The following is a 6,714-nucleotide window of genomic DNA, read 5'->3' as shown; positions in this document are numbered from 1 at the left end:
CAGCAGACTGATCCTTCACCGAGTGTCTGAGCATGGGGTCCTGTTATACCATGAGAAAGAAAACCTTTATTTCAACAGGCAACAACTTAGTAAGGAAACTCCAGGAATGTTTTTTTGATTTTATTTATTTATTTATTTATTTTCCCTAGCAGACCTATAAACACATTTGGGTAGAAGGGCAAAGGCTGGGTTCCTGCCCTCCTCATCTCAGCTGTCCATGGGGACTTGTCAGATTTGTTGCCATCACGTCAGCAGGGCAGGAGGCAGCTAAAATCAGCTTCCTGCCATAAGGGAATACGCGGCAGATGGCACTGTTTCTTTAGCAGTCTGCACCAGCCTCCTTTTCCCTTTGTGGGAAGTTCCAGGTACATTTTTCCTCCCTAGCTTCCCTCCTTCCAAGGGATTTTATCCCATTTTCTGCAATGGGGTTCATCCCCAGCCGGCTGTACTGCTGTGGTGCTGGGGTGCCTGCCCCCCCCCCCCCTCCGCCCCGTGCTCCTTGCTTAACACCACACTGACTCCCAGCAGCAGCTTTCTGTGGTGAAAACCTTGTATTTGCATAATAATTTATTCCCATTGGTTCCCTTGTATGCTCAATTTAATTAGTTTGTAACATTTCAGTAGTGTTTTGCTCAGATGTTAATAGCATGTTGGGAAGGCTGAGCACGTTTTTGCCATGTCTTTTCACTTTCAGGGCACACAGACTTCTATCTCTTTCCATAACTTTGTCTTAGCATATTGTTTTATTGTTTTATTTATTTATTTATTTATAATATTAGATGTTTTGATGCTTATCTCCTTCCATCTTATAGTTCTTATGCCAAAGAATTTTTAAAAAGGCTAATATTTCTGGGTTTCCCTCACCCCTTTGTAATCAGTCATTTAGATGTTAAATTAGTTTAGACTTCTCTAGATGTGCTTTAATTAGAGAGACACTTGTTTATTTACTATTAGCTGCATATGCATGAGCTGGCTTTCTAAATGCAGTCCTAACCTGAGAGCTGCTGAAAACTTCCTCTAAAATCAACCACTATCAGAAACTTATTGTAGATTTAGTCATTAAAAAATAACAGAGGAATTTTATTTATCTTTACAAATGCTTACCCAAACAGGATGATTTTCTTAAAGAACATATGTGGTTTGGTCTCGAGGTGCCTGGCCACCTGCCTGGAAACCAAAGCTCACCATTTGGCACCATTTGTACAAAAAGAGAGTTCAGTGCTTCAGATGGGGAAGGTGAGTGTCCTGCAAGGGGAATGGGGGCTGCCTCACTCCATTGATAATAAGCTCCAGGTAAAGGCAAACCTGGATATCACCCACAATGCAGGTCCAGGTGCCTGAACCAAGGTTGCAGGCAAGATCCTGGATCCAAAAGGTAGGACTGTTGTCTGAGTGAAGCAAGCCACATATCTTCTGTGCTTGATCAGGACATGAAGCACTGCTTTCCCTCTGGAATATGGGAAAAACATGAGGTGTGGGTGCTGGAACCCACAGAGTATTTGTCCATGAAGTAGGAAACCTTCTCCTGAGGCTGAGACTGCTGACACTAATTTTTACCTCTTCCTGTGGAAATGGTGAAATAGTACAGAAAGAAAAGTGGCTTTCATGGAGGATGCAATATCAAAGCAAGCCTGACATGAGACCCTAGAAGTTAGGTCCTCATAGGTGATTGAGGCATTGCTCTCCTTTGTACCACTTCTTCCTAGCTCTTTGGGTCAGAAAGTAGTTAATTGGTTAAGGTGCCACTAGGATTAGGTGACTGTGGAGTGCTGAGTTTACAGTCACAGTTTTGAAGTTAAGTATTAAATCCTGTTTTGGAAACTAAAGATAGATCTTTGCTATGGAAGTCAGGATTTCTTCACAACTGTTGTAGAAGAAATCCATGGTCATGTACTGCTGTCATTTTGAGACAAACCTTGCTGTCCATCATCCTGTCACAGAGCCATTTTGCATCTTGATTTTAAAGCAGGCTGATGAAATTCAACATATCCCACTGTGGATCTGGAGAGGACCGGGATTACTGAAAGTTCTACCTTCCTCATCACTTTGGTTTGTAGCTTTGAGCTAGAAGAACATCTGGTTCCCAGCAATATAACACTGAGCTTTTTTTGTGTTCTTCTGAAACCCTCCCATCTTTCAGAGTTGTAAATATAAATGAGTCTTAATGCAACAATGAGAAAATGTAATCCTTGGAGATGCAAATGGGGGCAGTGGACTTGTTGAATTAGTAACACCCATGACTGTGAGTACAGGGGCTTCCAGGCTACTTGGACAATGGAAATAATAGAAACTATTAATTTGGCATGAAATCTCAAAAGTCTGTGGTGCCCTTTTGTCACCCTGAAAATATTCAGTCTTTTTGTTAGTTAGAAGAGTTAATTGACATTAAAGGATTTGGAATGAAAGACCTATCATTAGATCCTCCTTTCGATTCTCCTAGAAGTACAGGAGTGTTCTTGATAGCATAGACATGTTAACTGACCTTAGACAAGAAGTGTTGCCCTTTTTGTTTGTTTCTGATTACAGTTAACAACAAAATGAAAGAAAATTTCTCAAAAAAAAATCTCAAGAAAAAAAAAAGTGTATGTATTTGTGTTCCAGGAGACAAAGCAAAATAAACACACACACACAAAAAATGTGTAGATTAAATTATGTAACCCACATGAACAATATTATTAACAGGAACTATTCAGATGAGTAGAAGCTCAAAAATAAGCCAGTATCTCATAGGTTTGTTTTTGTTTTAAGACAGCTGGAAAACAATGTATTCTTTAATGATACATGCATGTTAATATAAATTGTGTACTCCACTAATCTAATACTCATGAAATGAGCACATCCATCAGGGAAATTATACAATAACTTCTTACTTGAATAAATCCTGCAATGAATATGTTATAAAAATAATTAATAGATAATGTCAATTGGCTAGAACTTTATCAGAAGAGAATGGTCTCCATTTGTAAAATTAAAAAAGCCCAAGAAAAACTGTGGAGAGTTGTAAAATAAAGTCACAGTTTTTTCAAACTATGAGACTTATTCTCTGACAACATTTTATTCTATTGACATTGTTTCTATTAAACTAATTGATTGATGGATGCTTTAGACAGCTGACTGACAATTGTTCTTCATATCATTTTGGAAAAACTGGGACCTGATTAGCTTCAATAATGTTTTATTTCCTCCTAGCCAATAAAAAGTCAGCTCTATCAATAAAATAATAATTTCTTATTAATGTGCTATATATTTTTGAAGAAGGGGGCTATTTGATTTCTTTATATAGTCAATTAGACATGACAAGATATGCTTTGAATACATCACCACCCACTCATTTCTTCAGCAATGTCCATAAGAAAGAAATAAAAGAGGTATTTTCAAGCATCAAAAAAACCCTTGCTAATGTTTGGTTTCAGAGACAGGAAAAGGTTGGTTTGGTTCTTATTTAATCTCAAGCTTTTCCTTGGGGCAGAAAACATTGATATTTTCATTCCTCCTTGGTATACTGAATTTTGCCAGATTTTCTTTATATTGGCTGAATTGACTGCCTCATCTCCTGCACTGCAAAGACAGGCAATGTTCTGCAAAAATACAAAATGCCTAACAGCCTCTGGGAATCTGCACAGAGCTGGAAGTCAGCATTTAACTCCCAGTTCTGCCAAGTCTTGTTTATGTTTCCTGATAGTTCTCGGCCTTTGTTTTAGACCTACAGCTACCACTCGATGAAGCTAACAGGTTTTAGTCCCTGGTTACAAATAATTTAAGAGAGAAGTTGCACGGGTTTACTTCACATAGAGATGGAGCCAGAAATCCATATTCAAATTGTCAAAAGCCCTGATGTGATCAGAAAGTATAACACTGTACAGAAGTCAGAGTGCTAGCTAGGAGAAACACAAGTTCATTTCTCTGCCATAGCCTGTGAAAATCAAACTCCACGTTTTCATCTCTCAGAAAATCCCACTACATGCTCAATTTAAGCTGATTGCATGGAATAACTAAGGCAAAAGAGAGCTGGAAATCCTTAATCCTTGGTGAAGCCATTTAATCTTGAACACAAGAGTTTCATGCACCTGTGAGATCCATTAGCTCTCATTTAAGACACTTAGCTTGCTGCATGTCACTTCTAGGTGACCTATGAAAGTGCTTCTGCAAATATTTGTGGGATTCTTTGTGTTCACTTTGCATATTCTCTCCCTCTCTCTCATTCTCTCTTTTTTTTTTTTTTTTTTTTTTTTTTGGGGTGGTGTGTGTGTGTGTGATGGTATTGCTTCAACAGCAAGGGGAAAGGGATCTTCCACCCGGGATTACTTTATGTGTTGAGCCAGTCACTACAGATTTTAATTTCTAAATTGAGACCTTTCAGCCCAAGATGTTCTACAAATGGAAAGGATGCAGTGTAATTTCTTCTGAATGAGAACTATTGAGTGATCTAGTTTATGTAGAAAGGGAGCTCTGGATAATGCCAGCTGGTATTTTCAGAGCCCATCCACCACATCAAGGTCATTGCACATGGGGAGCTCATAGGCGTAAGTCCCCAGCACCTAGTCAGAGTTCTGGTGTCTCTGAGATTTGATGGAATCCCTGCTAATCAGTATGTGGTCTTAAATCCAAGTTGAAATTTAAATCCAATCTGAAACAATTATTACCTGGTCCAGATGTTCTGAATATTCTGACTGATTGTATAAATGCCTTTAATTTTAATGCTTTTTTGTTTTCTTTTCTTTTAAATACCAGTGTTAATTGTACACAATGAATGATTTGATACATTATATTTATTTTTGACATTGTCTTTAACTGTAGCTATAAAAATGCATTTTACCTTTTTCAGAATACAGGCCTAATCTTGCTTTCATTTAAGTTAATGGCTAAATTGCTATTGACTGTGGTAGGAACAGCTCTATGCCCATATATATTTAACTGCTGTAATGTAATTACTTTCACAGTATGGATCAGTGTTTGCAATATAGGATTTAAGTTAATAATCCTTTTTATATTGCTATATATGTGAAAGGCAAACTTATAATATAGAAATAATATGCTCAGTGCTGGCAATATAAAAGATTAAATGATACAACTTACATTTTTCCATAATAAACTTGCAGATTGTAATTAGAACTAAAGTGAGCTCTGTCTATGGATTTATCTTAACTCACAAGGATTATCTTCTGCTTTATAATGTGAGTGCAGCTTTTATAAATTGAAAAAGAAATAATGAACTTCCAGGTTGATTGAAGCTGCCACAGTAACAGGGACAAGAAAGAGCTTGAAGCCCATTGGCAAAGTGTGTTTTAAAAATATATATCCTCGCTTATCTTAATTCACATTCTGCCTCATTTGATAGGCTCAGGATTTCACCTCTGTGAAGGAAAAGATGTGGTACATCATGTTTTGAAGAACATAAGCAGATTTGACAGAAGTCTGGAACTAAGGATGTGCTTTCATGGAAATGGAAATTTAAGGCTGCATGGATTTCACTCCCATCTCTTAAGCAACCATCTTGGACCATCTTCTTTTGGAAGAGACACCCACCATATGTACATTCATTGTCAACAGTTTGGATTCTGAGTTTTCTTGGATTAATAAATACTCCTGATTTTCTAGCAAGCATGCAGAATATCCGGTAACATTGTAGAGGGCCATTGCAAAGGGACAAATCAGTTTACACAGAATTATTTGTGTAGTCAAAGGAAGTGTATATTTGACATCACAAGCCTGAAATAATTTATTATTGAGGTCCCAGGGCATTAGTAGATGAAATGTCCTGTAACAGAGACAATATTTCTCTGTACGGTTTGCTACACAAGTAAATATGCTGTCCAGTAGATAAAGTGGAATCAGAATACAGTTTAGTCAACACACACACACAAAAAAAAAATAATAAAAATACACTGGAGCTAGTTATCTAGAGACTTCCACAGCTAAACCTCCCATTTCAAGAGACAGAGGTAACTCTGGTGTATGCTGCCACTGCGAACAAAGAGGACAACCACATAACACTGAACTGCTGAGTAACAAAGGCAGTGGCTTACCAGCACAAAAACACTCAAGCACTTATTTAGTAAGGAGTATCAGGAGCTATTATTCCCAACCTATTTTCTGTAGCACAGTCACTGCTGATATGGTCAATCAGAGATGCAGCTGCCCTCATGCCTTGCACGGGGAATCCACCTGGTGAAGCGTTCCTAAAGAAAAAGTTTGGCAGTACCTGTGAAATGAAGGATCTCCTCTTGTCCCATGTGAAAGTACAGAAGGCGAGGGTGCATTGGATCTAAACACACATAGACATAGAGACTTTGTTTTACAAAGATTTCTGTTTATTACAGGTGTCCAGCAATCACCACCATCATACTGTGATCAATAAGGTGAATATACGTATGTAGATAAGAAGCTATACTGCCAGGGAGCAAGTATATATTTATGTAGTAAATATTGAGGGAATAGAACTAATTAATAGTAGCAGCAATTAAAGATAGTAGGAAAGCTATTAGATATAGTAAAAATCAGTAATATAGCAGCAATAATAGATTAGCGTTACAGATTCAACAAATTTATCAATAGTATGGCAGTGAATATACTTGTTATGGATTACAAATTTATCAATGCTATAAGAATGACTATACTTATGATAGTTTAAACTTTTCAAGACTATACTTAGGACATGCTATGTACATATTAAAATTATATATGTTTCATAAAATTACTGATACAAAGTTCACA

At 37.4% G+C, this 6,714-nt stretch overlaps 1 long non-coding RNA gene across 1 annotated transcript; it reads left to right on the top strand.

Annotated features, from left to right (window-relative positions):
• The first annotated feature begins 230 nt into the window (after positions 1-230).
• Positions 231-5,601, top strand: LOC106014412 (uncharacterized). The gene is made up of 3 exons (XR_011807554.1): positions 231-365; positions 1,113-1,236; positions 5,339-5,601. It is a non-coding gene; the product is annotated as an uncharacterized lncRNA (long non-coding RNA).
• The last annotated feature ends 1,113 nt before the right edge of the window (positions 5,602-6,714 follow it).

The sequence above is a fragment of the Anas platyrhynchos genome, chromosome 2, assembly GCF_047663525.1.
Source record: "Anas platyrhynchos isolate ZD024472 breed Pekin duck chromosome 2, IASCAAS_PekinDuck_T2T, whole genome shotgun sequence".
Classification (NCBI taxonomy): Eukaryota; Metazoa; Chordata; class Aves; order Anseriformes; family Anatidae; genus Anas; species Anas platyrhynchos.
The sequence above is the reverse complement of the archived record's forward strand: the minus strand, read 5'-3'. Positions and strand labels throughout refer to the sequence as shown.